Consider the following 15,676-nt stretch of genomic DNA (forward strand, 5'->3'; position numbering starts at 1 on the left):
CGCCTGCCCGGGACTTAACTTAAAACATCGTTTTTTGTTTTTGTTTAAACTTTATTTAACATCATTCATGTTAAATAAAGTTTAAAAAAAACAAAAAAAAAAAGATGCTTTAATCTAAGTCCCGGGCAAGGGCGCCGTGAAGGGCGCTCGTGAAGTTCTCAGCAACCGCTCCGCGCCCCTTACTCTCCGTGACTCAGTCGCAGTGCCGGCATCTAATGTTGAGTGCCAGATTATTCCGGCGCTCAACATGAAATGCCGGCACCGCGGCAGACCGTGAAGACGGATGCCTCCTGCTCTCACCGCAGGACTCCGGCAACAAGGTAAGTGTGTGTGTGGGGGGGTGTAGTTTGAAGGGGCAAAGGGGGGGTGTAGTTTGAAGGGGCAAAGGGGGGGCACCAGAGGAGTAGTCCGCACAGGGCGCCACAACGCCTAAGGCTGGCTCTGAGTGTACCAGAGTAGTACATAATAATTTAAGTATTTAGTTGAGGGGAAAAAAATGCCTAGATGGAACATCACCTTTAAAACCAATCCAGAACGATCATTAATGTTGTGTCACACGTAGAGCTATAGAAAGATCTTGTATCGAAGCAGAAACACCGGTTAAACTTACATGTTTGGATAATATTAACCTAACTATATAAAATATTTTGCACTGATGTTTCTACAACATTCTGGGAAAGAGTCAATTATTTCTTGTTATAAACAAGAGGATTCAGTGAAAGAGAGCGATTTGCCGAGTGGAGTCATGAGATATGAAATGTTTACGAGACCAAGAGAGACAGAGAATGCCGGAGGAAATCTGAAGGGCTTTTGGGATGGAAAGAATATCACAAAAATATTTAACGGTGAAAGGGGAATATGAAAAAGGAAATCCTTGAAGGAGCGCAGTCAATGCAAGACTTTGTCTTCAGAGACTAAGGGCAAAAACCGGACCCTCAACTAAGCTTAGATACTTTGGACACCTAACTGAAACACTGATGAGGCAAAAGAAGCATATAAAACCCACTGACGTTAGTGACGTGAACATACTTAATCCACAGTAAAATATCCTGCCCTGGACTTTCTGGATGATCCTCCATTTGATTGAAAATACAATTCTAGCAATCACATCAGAGCTAAGTATTAGCACAACACACAAAGTCCTTATCTTACTTGTGGTAAACAACAGACCAGCATAATCCATTCAAAGGGACCCAAAAAAATATTCTATGGGGCAAGCAGCTTCATTAATAAAAAAAAAAAAAGCATATGTGGATTAGTGAACACAACGTGCCATTGGAACACAGGAGTGATGGGAGTGATAAAGGGCCATTGGAACACAGGAGTGATGGGAGTGATAAAAGGCCATTGGAACACAGGAGTGATGGGAGTGATAAAGGGCCATTGGAACACAGGAGTGATGGGAGTGATAAAGAGCCATTGGAACACAGGAGTGATGGGAGTGATAAAGGGCCATTGGAACACAGGAGTGATGGGAGTGATAAAGGGCCATTGGAACACAGGAGTGATGGGAGTGATAAAGAGCCATTGGAACACAGGAGTGATGGGAGTGATAAAGGGCCATTGGAACACAGGAGTGATGGCAGTGATAAAGGACCATTGGAACACAGGAGTGATGGGAGTGATAAAGGACCTCTGTACGCCTACAAAGATATTCCATTAAATATCAGCCATTTCCAGCTACAATAGTCATGTACAACATAAACAACGAATCTACACTGTATTTCTGATCCATGTCATGTTATTTTAATGTTTATATATATATATATATATATATATATATATAATTTTCTGTGCTGGGCTGCAAAAAAATACATCTCATTCACACGCCTGCGTTAAAAAAAAATAAAAGTACAGAAATAAGTACCAATTACGCTTTATTTATAGAGCAGCAGCAGATTCCATAGCACTGTTATAATGAAGGAGAGTAGAAAATAAAAATAACATCAAAAAAGACATTAAAAACATTGACATAGATTAGGGCATACCGGTACAAAAAGCCTATATAACTGGAACGGTACAGAAACTAGTGTTCGTTCTCGTATATTTACCGGCATACGCTTTGCCCAAAGACGTCAGTATAGAACAGTAAATTATATTCGTGCCGTGCTGAAAGAACCCAATTTGAATGCCAAGTTACCGGCGTAAATGCAGAACCTGTTTTTTTGGACAGACGTTATTTCCATAACTGGAAGCCGTTACTAGATGTGCTCCAGATAACCAAATATTTCCCAACTTGCGGTTGCAGATAGTTTTCAATTTAACAATAGCTGTAAAAAAGGGAACCGGGGTATAAATGTGCCCACATGGAAATCATAATGGTTTTGTTGATCTGGAAAAGTGGTGGCCTTTCATAAAAAAAGGGAACTCTAGCCGAGTGGGTTATGGGAAGGAGATCTTTGAATATCGTTCCAAATCCTGAATCGAATAAAAAAACAAACTGAAATAAAGCTAAAAACTGTTAATTATTAGACCAAACCTGATAAGGACATTTATCGTAACAATCCACGCTAATCTGGTAGAAATAGTAGAGATGAGTCAAGTGAGTGCACTCAAAACATATGAGTGATAGGAATAAAGCTCTCCAGAATATAACGCTGAATAATTGGACTCCTATACAGAACTTGAGGTCAGATATGAATCATTCGGCCCTTATAGACTGCTGTATAATACATATAAATGAATGCAATTGACAGGCACGGTAGATAAAGCTCGCTGCGTTGTATACTTAAATGGACACTCCAGCCATCATATGCCTTTGAATGTCAGGATAGCCGTGTGCCCCCTTTCCGTGGTGTCAGCAGAACTCCCCCATATGTTTTTGCCCATACCCCGGCCCCCTAGAGCTGGGAATGGGGTCTGTTAAGTAGCGAATCAATGGCAACAGAAAAAAAAAAAAACATATCACAGTGGAGAGGGCAGCTGCTGCAGCAGGACTGCAACTTTTAGGTCAGTTTTATTTCTTTTTGGTTTTTATTTGGAGAAATGCATATTATAATAGTCACATAACACTATAATATGCATTTTTCTACAGAGCGCCAACTGGGGACATTAGTCTGTCCCTTTAATGTAAAGTACAGCACTTTAGCTAAAATGGAAAAAAAAAATGAGTAGCAAAACAAAATAGCAAGGTTTCATTATTCCTCTTGACAGCACAAAGCTATTTTTGTAGCCTTTACTCAGCAAATCCCTTCTTCATCTCACAACCTGGAAAAGGAGAATTGGCTGACATTATCAAACTACGTTTCTATATTTTTTATACATGGACCTGGTCTTCCAAGTTATCTGATATATGTTGTAGCAGCCGCTAAATGGGCAAATAGGGCATCAATAAAAGGTCTTGAAAAAAAATATTTCAATATATCTCCAACTGTATACGATCACTTATGATGAAATTAAATGCATACATAATCAATACCGCTTTCCAGCATTTCAAATAGCCAAAAAGTGACACTTTTAAATACGATGGCATTGCTTCGAAATACTTGTCCTAACACCCCTTCTTTTTGCAGGCAAGAAATCAGACATTAAGTCGGAATCATTGGTGGCATTACAGATGACCTCAGTGACCTCCGTCCACATCCATGCTTCTCAACTGGCTGCTTTCCACATCATTAAGGGGCGCTTCACAATAGAGTTTACAATCACGGCTAGCACGGCTGAATAGATTTCTGGTATGTACAGATTCCGTATGCAGAAAACGACTTGATCTATACATAATCTCAGCCTGAAATATCATTTTACTCTTAGACCACCAAAAGTGATAGACCCTCACCATATAATTAAAACATTGACAGCATATAGAGTTAATAACCATTTTGATGTACAGACATAAGGGGGGGGGTCAAAATAAATGGGGGGTTCTTACAACAGAACATCAAAAAACCTTCAACATTTATCAACCATTGGTATATCCAATAACCAACAGCCAATCAGTGGTGGGAAAACAGGACCATGAAGGAGACACTGGAGCTGCAGCTTCTCCTAAAGGTAGAGATGTAATTATTATATTTAATAAGAGGTAAGGGTAATTACCAAACAGTGGTCTCCAGAAGGGGCTTCCCAAATCGACAGCATGAAAAAAAATTACATCGGGGGGGGGCCGGGTTGTGTTGTTTATAAATTATTAGTTCAACCTATACTCTACATAGGGGGGGAGTAAAGAAAAAGTGGAAAGGTCACATGCTATAGATTTTCGAAGGGGGGGGCGCTATATTTATAGATCTGTCAGTGCACAGCACAAGCTGAACAACAGGCAGGACCCCGGACTGTCACATGGACCCTATAATAATGCAACTATTCTGGCGAGAGGATACAGAGAGCATTGTGAGCGCAACGCCAAGTGAACTAAGCTTCTGCAATGTACAAGAAATAATTGTTTGGGCTGCCCTTTCATTCTCTTTCGGGCAACTCTGTTTAACTCCTTCCTTGCCAACTCTCTGCAGAACAGCCCCGCTTCCCCTCTCTGGCTTTGAAACGTTAACACACTGCTTTTAATTCAGCATAAAATGTAATTACCAACAAAAAAAAAAACTTCATACGACTAATAAGACTTGCTTAGTGTAAAGTAGCCCGTTGTGGTATGTACTTTGAGCTATGCATTTTACATTGTATAATTGATTATCATAAAACACTGCAATCATCGATGCTATTATTGAAATTATATTTTTTTTTCTTACAGTAGCTGTTAGCTATGTTTTTCTTCCTGGTTCCAGCTGGAAAGTAATTGCTTCGAGGAAAAAAAATCAAGTCGATGATTATACGTAACCGACACCAATTACTTTAATTTCAAAGTCGGCTTTCTGATAGAATGTGGGGATTGTTCTTGAATGGCAAGTAAATTATACTTAAACCAATGGGTTGAAAAGTTTAGAGTTAAGGAAAAACAATAGTTTAAAGTGGCAGGGGAACATTAAGCGATGATAAAAGCCATTTGAAATGATTTGAAGATAAAGAGGGGCTCCTGGCGGGTTTCATAAGGAAAGGAGAAGCCTGAGTCCACTTAAAGGGACCCTCCAGCCATCATATGATTTGATGCCTACATTAGCTGCGTGGTCCCTTTAAATTTTTGGGTGGTGTGTTTTGCAAATGCATTTGCCCCCCAAAAGTCAGGCTGGTACTCAGAGTACTTTAACATGCATTAGTCCATGGGTATGATGTCACAGACGTTATACTGTTCCCTTTAAGTATCATCATGGAAGGTCCTTACATCATCAAACACATACAGAAGGTTGCTAATAAGGGAATGTGTTTATTAGATGACTCCGTAAATCACTTTCACCATCACTCAATAAAACAAAAAAATGAAGTAGCCGAGCAGTTTATAAATTTCTTCAAACTATTCAATGAAATTAACATAATTACAAAATTCTACAAAGGAAAGTCATCATGAGTATTCTACAGCAGTATGATTGTGGTTGTGCAACTTCAACTAAAAGAAGAAAAAAATTCACAAACAGTTCTCCAAAATAATTCCAAAAGTTGGGCTGTCCTTCAAAAGCGGGACACTTGGGACATATAGAACATGTAAGGAATAGACTGATGCAAGATCAAAAGGCCAGCTCCCTGCTGGGTTGGCTGTATCGTATGAAAGCCACAAGCTGTTTCCTAAATATAAACCATCAATCGCCTATCTCTTATATTAAACCCCTTCATTAAGCTTCTATATGTCCCCAGAATTCTGCTCTTCAAAGGGTACAGTGCCTCGTTGAGACCAAAATTCCTCTGCCCCTCTTTCCCCAGAACTCAAAATGATTGGTGGGTATTCGTGTATCACAGTGTTCCGCAGGCCTACAATGTCACAATAATGTGTATATAAACAAATAAGAAATGTGTTTATAAGATACACTGTATAAATAAAACACATTCTTCTTCTAAATGCCTCACTCGGTTACATGAATAGCAATCAGTAGGTCCCAGAGTCATATAAATAGTCTTGGGAATGCATCACCCCAAGTTGCATAACATAAAGCTCTGGGGGGCCCATCTAATGCGTATATCATTTCTTGGATTTGATTGGCTGTTTTTGTGGTTATATTATGGGGCAAATAGACACTAGCTGAAGAGAATCAGATTAGAATCAGCTCACGTTTGTGCATGGAGAAGCTTTCGGGGCTTCTAACACCTGGAGGCCCCAGCACCCCAGCAGCTGCAATGACCTTGGTTATGTCCTCAACCAACTTTGGTCACACACCCCAAAACAAAAGTGTCCCTCTGCAGAATTTTTAAATGTTAGGAGGCATCCAGTTATACTGGCATAGACAGGGCCTTCTTAAATCAAGCACCTAGCCATGCAGTCTGCGTTAACAAGCATTTGTGAAAAAATGGGTCATTCTGAACAGTTTGGGGAAGGCCCTTTTCTATTCAAACATGACTGTGTCCCAGTGCACAAAGCAAGGTCCATAAAGACATGGTTGGATGAGTTTGGTGTGGAAGAACTTGACTGGCCGCACAGAACCCTGACCCTCAACCCCATCAAACACTTTTGGGATGAACGGAGATTGCGAGCCGGACCTTCTCATCCAACATCAGTGCCTGACCTCACAGATACTCTACTGGATGAATGGGCAAAAATTCCCACAGAAACTCCCCCAAATCTTGTGAAAAGCCTTCCCAGAAGAGTGGGAGCTGTCATATCTGCAAAGAGGGGGGGGTCCAACTACATATTAATGTCTATGTACTATGTATGTGACGTCATAAAATTCCCTGTTGATGTAATGTTCACGTGTCAAAATTCTTTTGTCCGTATAATGTACAGATGTCTGTGTCTCCTTCCCACACTGTGTATATGCCGTACTAACACTGGTGCTGTTTTGCTCCCACACATCAGGCGTTTGTGCAATATTCATTCCAAACGCGCAAACAAACTTAAGCCAGATGTCTTCTAACATACATTCAAAGCTTATCTAAAGTATCTGCGGCTGACGGTGACCTTATAGCCTTCTCAGAGGAAGCAAGTCTTCCTAAAACACATGAAAACGGTTCAAAATGTCGAATGGGATAAAGACGATCGCATTGCTTTTACTCATTTCCTGTGCTGTGGGTTTTTTCCACTGATCCCATGCCCATTTGGGAAAATAGTCGCATTTCCCTTTAAAGAGAAGACAAAAATAGTTCATTTTCCCACGGCAGCGTCAGCAAAAAAAAAATACAGCAGTTTAAATAGCAGGAATCCCCCCCATTTTAATATTAGCCATGCAAGATTATTAATAAAAACAGTATCTGAGTTTAAAATGCTATGTTTCTAGGGGCCTGCCTATCTAGAGAATATTTCTATTTACGAAACATCCAATCACCCTTTTCTGGAATATTTAAGAAGAAATATTTAAACTGCTACAAGAAGTGATTTTATTTAAGGATTAGGAACGCGGTTTTAATTTATGTAAGCTGTAACGGGAAAGCAGTAAGCACGCTAACCGGTCCCATGTCCGTGGAATACATCAGAGATTGTCGTTGTATTGGCTTCCTGGAAAATAAACATACGTTTCCCCAAGGACTGTCCTTAAAATAAAACAATTAACGGTGAGATTTTAAGAAACATTATATTCCATATAAGGAAATCACAGCAGAATAGCTGCCCAGGGGGGATCCGTCTTCCAACAGCAAGAACGGGGTTTGAAGAAAGCTATTATCTGGAAACGCTTAATAACTAGGTAATAAATTGGCGAGGAATTAGATTTAGGAGACCGGAAGAAAAACACTGAGTGGGCAACATATTCATCCAAAATGATGAAGAGTGTCTATTCGGGCAATGGCTTGCATTATAGAGAGTAAAGGATTCATTCACCTTTAAGCATAGCTCTCATTAATCAAGCGGTATCTGCACTGGGGGTTTTTTTCCCCCCCTTGGGTTCCCACAGTCTTAGACATAAAGGTCTGGATTTCCCGATTGTTTAGGTTTCTTGAGACGCGGCACACATTCCTGCCGGGGCACGTCTGATTTTACCTTGATAAAGGGTTGATAAAGGGCTGATCTTGCTGGTGTAGTGTTTACAAAACTCTGATGACGGATTGTGTGTGTTTAACCAGATGTTGGACACAGCTGGTTGTGTGTTCTCACCATCTGGGCTTGCCAAGGTTTACACAAGAGTGTGCAATTCAAAGCGCCTCCTTAAGGGACACGTAAAAAAGTGTCAGACATTGAAAGATAATCCCCAGTCATTTACTTTGTAGCTAATGTTTTCACCTTAAAGAAACATTTGGGGTTTGCAGGGTTAATGCTATATAAACAGAAGACACGTTACAAACACGTATATCTGTTTGACGTAACTGAGGAGAAAAAAAATCAACATACCCGGATCTGTATAAGACCCTTAAAGAAAGAGAGAACTATTTTACTTCACAGAGATCAGTGGCAAAATGGTACAGAAGACGATGCTAAATGGGGAGAAATAATCATGTAAAACAGGAAGTTCTAATGGTCACGTGGTATACATATATGTAACATTTACATGTATCGATAAACGTTACATAGGTTTATTTATTCTACTCGACTGTAAAATTTAACCCCTTAAGGACAAACAATGAAAACATTGCATTTTGAGCCCGTACACGTACAGGCTTTGTCATTAAGGGGATAATTATGTGGGAAAGTGACCGATTGGGGTAAATCTTATCTTTATTCACATAATCTTTGGGGAAATCAATATAGACATGAATTAGAGGTTCTCCGTATTCATTTTGGCGACAATAACTGTTACTCTATACTTCCATAATCAATCTAATCCGGATATCTTTGGATATCTTTCTCTTTCATCAAATATATGACGTTTTTAAACATGTACTTAATGTATTTAATGACAGATATTATCATTTAGGACCCCTCCGCCCCCAGCTTCCTGCATCTTGTGGATTGATGACCTGTTGTCTGTCCCACTTCCTCCGTGGAATGCAACAGATTATAAGATTTACCCCTTCAGTCCTGGGGTTTTCATAACCAAAGGTTCCTTGAATGCGAGTGTACTGGTGCTTGTGGCGAGTGCCGTTGCACACGATCACTCCACAGGAAGCCAGGGATGTTGGCTCCTGCCGACAGGTGAGAGTCCAGGCTGTCAACAGACGGATCGACCAAGCGTGTGGCGGCAAGGAGATGTCCCTGCTGCAAAAAAAAGGCAGGGTGTACCTGTACGTCCTGATGGGCTTCTGGCCACAAGTTTTAAGGACATACCGGTACGTCCTAAGGGGACTAAAAGGGTTAAATATAATGTGAAAGCATCATCCCCTTTATGAAATTCGGTTAAATTGCCTAATCTTTCAGAAGCTGATATCAGCAAATAGACTGCATACGGTTTTGGTTGGGATCATTAAAAGGGAGCTGTTTCCTGTTACGGTATTACTCTATATAATACATTCATTACAGCTCATTCTAATACCCCAAGGATTCTGGTATCTGTGTCAAAATCTGACTATTATTATCGAATCAATTTCATCCCCTTCTCCTCACTGAACTAACAGTTTCTAGTTCATGAGTAATATTATGTTTAACACGAATGGCTGTGAATTTGTGATAATAGCTTTGCAGAGGAACCACACGACCTGCATGAGCTGACAGTCCCGCTGTAATGTAATCTTTCACGAGAAATGGAGAAGCTTTCTTTCTCCGTCCAGTTCTCCCTGTATCTTCTTTTCTTCATACGCTTCTCCATGAACCAGGCCACCTGGAGCACTTCCGCAAAAGTCTCCAGGCACACCTTCTCCACCTGATTGGAGGAATGGAGGAGTGGCTGTCCCAGTAGATTCGCAAAATAAGGGGAGCTTTTCTGCACATCTCTTCCACGAATCAGCGTTGTTTTGGCCTCTTGGCTTCTCCGCTTTCCTCCAATCAGAGAGAGGGAGGCTCCTCCCTTTTGCGCAAGGGCTCTGGGGGAACTGGTTCACGGAGAAGAGGACAAAGAAAGAAGACAAAGGAGAAGTGGAAGAAGACAGAAGAACTAGAAGGGACAGAGTTTCTGGGAGACTTGGGACCTCTGCATGCCAGTATGTCTCCCCCTGATGAGTGGCACCCGAGGTGGAACCCCCTACATACACCACTGTAAATGTAAGCACAGTTACACGGGATTATTAGGTATAGTGAACTGTAAAGTGTACGATTTGGGAAAGTGATGGAGCCTCTTTAAGAAGTTAGGCCACATGTGTAATGTTGGTCTGAATGTCCATCATAATGAAGTGGGTCACGCACATAAATCACCACGGGATGCATGAAGTCACTCGACCCCTTGTACAATTTTAGGTTATTTTCAACCTTTCTGCTGTGGTTAGGAAGTGTCAGACATTCCAGCTGTGTGTTCACAGGTCACTGCCCGAGTTACATCAAAACAAAGAATAAACATTCCAGCCCCAAAACACACACATTAGAGAGAAACAGAAACGAAACAGTCTTACTCTCAAATACTTTGCATTAGCAACAAATTGACAAATGTGGATTTTCTGATCATTACAGCTGTGTAAACCCTGTGAGTTCAAGGGACTCTCCAGTGTCCTGCACAGCCTCCTCAATGAAGAATGCATATTAACCCCTTAAGGACAATGGACGGTCCCTAAACCCATTGGGCTTTGTCATTAAGGGGTTAAAGTAATTGGCAAGTGCGTCAATATGCATTCTTCAACCATGTGAAAAATAGTATACCTTTAGGAAAAGCTGCAGCTCCGGAGTACAGCGCCAATTGTCACACCGATGATTGGCTGTTTAAGCTTTTTGGTAACACTGGCCAGAACCCTCACCATGCCAGCTATGATATGCATTAAAGCTAACCATATACATCCATCGTACCAACATTATTTACTAACGGCAGATGTCCTCGGTTTTAACCACTTAAGGACAATGGCCGGTCCCTAAACCCATTGAAAACAATGCATTTTGAGCCCGTACGGGCTTTGTCATTAAGGGGTTAAAATTATCTTTTTAACATGACGTCCAAGGGGTAAGCAGCTACAGGTATTATAGCGGACATTTCAGCAAATGCCACAGACACAGGTGTCCAAATCTGAATAAATACATATATAAATAGTGACGACAAAAAAACAATCAATTGGCTCATCTAGTCGGTTCTTTGTGAATTAACTCTTTAAGATAGCTCTGAGTTCGTCTTAACCTTCCATAACTTCCTTTACTGACCCTTTATGGGTACTTTAGCTATGCCCGCATGTTATTAAAGTCCATCCTCGCATCCCAAAGTGATGCAGTGTACTTTTGTGTGGAACATGGTGAAGATCTTAGGGACCATTGGTGTGTGTATCAAGCTAGCATACGTTGGAACTACATCCTTCAATCCGTTCAATCCTGAATGTCCTGTAAATCGACAGCGCCAAGCACACTGGCCATCAGAATTATAATCAGATAATGCTGGTTTTGTGCCCGCTAGCCCCACACAGATGCCCATTTAGAAGCATCAAGGACAGAGCAAGTAGAGAAGACATCACATTCCAGCTAATGCCGTGTTCCTGAAAACATGCACATTAGGGTAACTGTAACCTACAAGGACTTCACCATCACTAAACGATTTTATTGAAACTGCCAACTCCGTGGGATTTTTTCTTTTCAACCAGTGAGATTGTTTTGGAGATTTGAAGATATTCAGCGAGCTCAACACAGACTAAAGCTTCCAGGAAGCTGAGATCTGTAGCAAGTTGTGGCAAAGCTAAGCCGAGTAATTTGATTCATGCCTGCAAGACTCCACATCCCACCCCAAATAAAGCCTTCCAGAACCAGCCAGTTTCTCCCCAACGTGTAGGAATAATCATACAAATCCTGGGAAGACGAGTTAAGACGGTTTCTACCATGGTTTAACTATAGGGAGGTTGTTGACTACATATAGGTTGTTTGCTTTATAGCCCGAGTGTAATTATATAGGTTTCTTTAGTGTTGTGAGCCGTAGAGAATGCAGGATTTGGAAAAAGTGCTATTTCCACTGTATTGACAATTTATGGTTCCTGCATCCTGCCAAGAATACCTTGCTGCAGCCGACACGCAACAAACGAGGATGGACTCCATGAGGGCCAACGGAGACGCTCACGTACCAACTCCCACCAGTTTATTGTGGATGTTATCACATTTTTATACTTATGACTCACATTTTTAAACATATACTTAGAAGCTGTACTATCTTTCCGCCACATTCCGTTCCCCCTCCACTTTCTTTCTTTTAAACAATTTACATATCTAATCTCTTCCCATTCTAACAGCTCCTTAACACACACTGTACACAGCGTAATTGTATTCTTCAACAGAACAAGCCATACAAATAATACAGGAACAAATGGCTTTATACTAACTCTACACAGTAAATGTCTGTGTGACCTGCTTACCATGTTCCCTCTACGCTGCAAGCGCAATGGTAACTATACAGAACTTCCTAATTAGTAAATACCCTTACTGAACTTGGATGTATAGGAAACTATATTGGATACTGTATTCAGCAGGTACCAAGAGAATGCCACTGGAATGCATAGTGGCTACTGAAAAGTTTGGTGGTGGAGTTTGGTGGCTGCAGCATACAAAGACATTTAAGACAATTGTGTGCTCCCAACTTTGTGGCACTGGTTTGGGGAAGACCCTTTCCTGTTCCAGCATGACTCAGCCCCTGTTCACAAAATAAGGTTAATAAATACATGGTCGGACGAGTTCGGTGAGAAGGAACTCCAGTGGTCGCACAGAGCACTGACCTCAACCCCATCTAACACCTTAGGGATGAACTGGAATGGAAATTGCGAGCCAGGCCTTCTCGCTCAACATCAGTCTGACCTCACAAATGCTGTACAGGATGAATGGGAAGAAATTCTCACAGAAACACCCAAAAATATTGTGGTAAGCCTTCCCAGGAGAGTGGAGGCTGTTATTGCTGCAAAGGAGGGGCTCCATATTAATGTCTATGGTTTTGGATTGGGATGATCAACAAGCTCATATAGGTGTGATGGTCAGGTGTCCACATGCTTTACGTCATAGGGTATATCTAACCAAAACATAAATTCTTGTATCTGTCAGGTACATCATTATCTAATATGTACAGATTTCTGTTTTTCCCCCAAAACACAGGCTGCTGTAGCAGTTAAACTTTTATAAGGGTTCTCACAACAAAGGGAAGTAGATCAACCACACCTAAAAGCAAATTATCACTGAAATAACCAAGCAGCACATAAAGTATAGTATAGTGTGTTATTCTTTCAAATGAAATATGACAATATCTATGGAAATATTTCCATTGATGTCAATCTGCTGTAACTTGCATTGCTATTGGGAAAGAGGGCTATCTCACTGCCAACCTCAGGAAAAGGTTCAAGAACTATCTTTCCAAGTGTGAATGAATAAATACATCCATAAGTAAATCCATGAATAAATTAAATTAATAATCCTGGGGAGGTCCTTATTTAGAAGACTTCGATCTTGGTGGACTGGGGAAAAGCATAGATTTCAATGCAACATTCAATGTTTCTCTATGTTGGCCATGCACCTCTGATGGGACCTATGCTTAATGGGAGCACCATAGGCTTTTCAGTCCAAAAGTGACATCTGACTAAAGTCTGGAAAAGAAGCAACAACCTTACAGCCAAGTGAAGTACAGCCACAAGAGAACCAGACGGTGGAAAGTTGTACCAATTCCCAGAGTTCTGACATTCCCAAGACATGCGGCCACATCACAAACCGTCAGCCATACGCATGCAGAAGAGATTTAAAGCTCTTCTGGATCCTACTACCCACGCTTGATATTCCAAAAACTACGGAACCATTTCCAATAAAACTCAGCTGCTTCTTTCAATTAATATTCGCGAGAGGAGGACAAAATACAGAAGATACAATAAACTTTGAAGCGCTTAGGTTCTTATAAGTTCTTTCGGATAAGTCCCTTGAGAGATGATGCGGGCAGGGACACTACTGGGCTATCACATAAAGGACAGAGAGAGATCCAAATAATTCGAAAATCTGGAATTGTGTGTCTATTCGATCCCGAGAGATATTAAATATTGACTCTGTTACTTTATATTCCTGTAGTGCACAGACCTAAACACATGTGTTTGTTGTTATTTTGCTTCTCATTCAGTATTTATCCTGATCTGTGGGAATTAAATCAAACAATTTTTTCCGGTTTATTAAATCTCTTGGAGACTTCGCAGCCTCTTTAAGTTCTGGAGGCAAACACTGCGCTCTATAAGCGATGTCTGCTGTATGTCTTCTCCATGTCATATGAAGACATCCCGGTCCGATGATCACACAGCATCCATGGACAGCAGCTACATGCCCCGGGACGCTGCGGCTCAACTTCCGATGAGCCATTCGGTTCACTTGAACCATCTCAGTCGGGGACAGGAGGAGACGGGTGACCTTACGGCACGGAGCCCGCGATTACATAAACCAGTATAGCTATCGCCTTATATCCTGGTCGCCGGGTAACTACATCTGACCCATTTAACTTCTAATTTCTCTACATAGAAGCTCTGCTGATATTAACGTATTTATTAGAATGGCCCCCGCTTCTCGCTCCCCCGGTGGCTGCCCTAGCATGGCTACTCACCGAAACCACTCGGTTCATTATCCACCGGCCATGGACCAGATGCACAGACCGCACCCGCACGGCAAACCACGAGTCCAGCGCTGCCGCCGAAGACACGCCCAGTAAGTGATAAACCCCGCCTTCCCGCCGTGAGAGAAGGGAGAACGGAACGCTTCTTCACTGAGCGGTCTATGAATAACCACGCCCACTTTCCCATCAATCACGGCGCTTCAAAATGTACCCCGCCTACAACCACATTCCAAAGAGATAATACCGAATGCTCGTCACCGTGCCGAGGACAGCCGAATAATAAATAATACGGCATTAAAGAGTTAAATGTAATTTGAAAATAATGACATGCTGTATATCTGAAAAGCTCCCATTAAAAGCAATTATAATGCTTTCTGCCCATGCGCTTAAATATATGGCTGCTTAAAAGTATAGTTCCACAGTAGCGCCACCTTATTCCGCAGTGCAGTACAATGGGTAAACAGGACAAGTAGTATATAAGATAACAATTATACTTACAGGAACCAAATAATAATTGCATACTCTAATTTTATATATAAATTAACCTTAACAGATCCTTCATTGTATTTGTTTTCAGATAAGACAATATTGACATTGTTGTATTTTATTTTGCTTAATTAGTTTCTCTAGATACAATGCAGTACATACGTATGTTTATGTCTTGGATGATTTTAAAGGGTTGAAACATTTTCTTACAAAAAGGGTTATTTGATAGAATTTTGTTAACTAGAAGGGGCACAGGTTCATTGCAAAAAAATTTGTATCCCCTTCATGTCAAAGCCCGTACGTGTACGGGCTCACAAGGCATTGTCATTAAAGGGTTAAAGAACAACACTTTGTCCGGGCTAAATCAAATTGTGTGAAATCCTTCTGATGACCACAACCAGCGTTCCCATAAGGCTGTAGGTTTCTAAGCACTAGTACTCGGAGAACAATAGCTTGTCAATACAATACCCAAAACACACAATTGGCAGACCACACACATTGTGTGATACTTTGCCTTTTATTAGACCAAAACTCACAGTGATAGCTACCTGGGAATGTCCCGGGTTAGGCCACCCGAGCTTTACCCCCTTCTGAGGAGTTGGCTTTACAATCGGGTGGTTCTAGCCATAAAAATTTGTGGGGAGTGGGAGGAAAATGGTTGAGAAGTTAGGGTTGTG

General features: G+C 41.2%; 1 protein-coding gene across 1 annotated transcript in view; it reads right to left on the bottom strand.

Moving 5' to 3' along the window:
• Nucleotides 1-14,586, bottom strand: part of PLEKHG3 (pleckstrin homology and RhoGEF domain containing G3) — a 54,334-nt gene extending 39,748 nt beyond the window's left edge. Inside the window, exon 1 of the mRNA XM_053474695.1 lies at nt 14,505-14,586. The gene's annotated coding sequence lies outside the window, so the exon portion shown is untranslated. The remainder of the gene's footprint in view (nt 1-14,504) is intronic.
• Between the last annotated feature and the right edge of the window lie 1,090 nt (nt 14,587-15,676).

Source organism: Spea bombifrons, chromosome 9 (genome assembly GCF_027358695.1).
Source record: "Spea bombifrons isolate aSpeBom1 chromosome 9, aSpeBom1.2.pri, whole genome shotgun sequence".
NCBI classification, from domain to species: Eukaryota; Metazoa; Chordata; class Amphibia; order Anura; family Pelobatidae; genus Spea; species Spea bombifrons.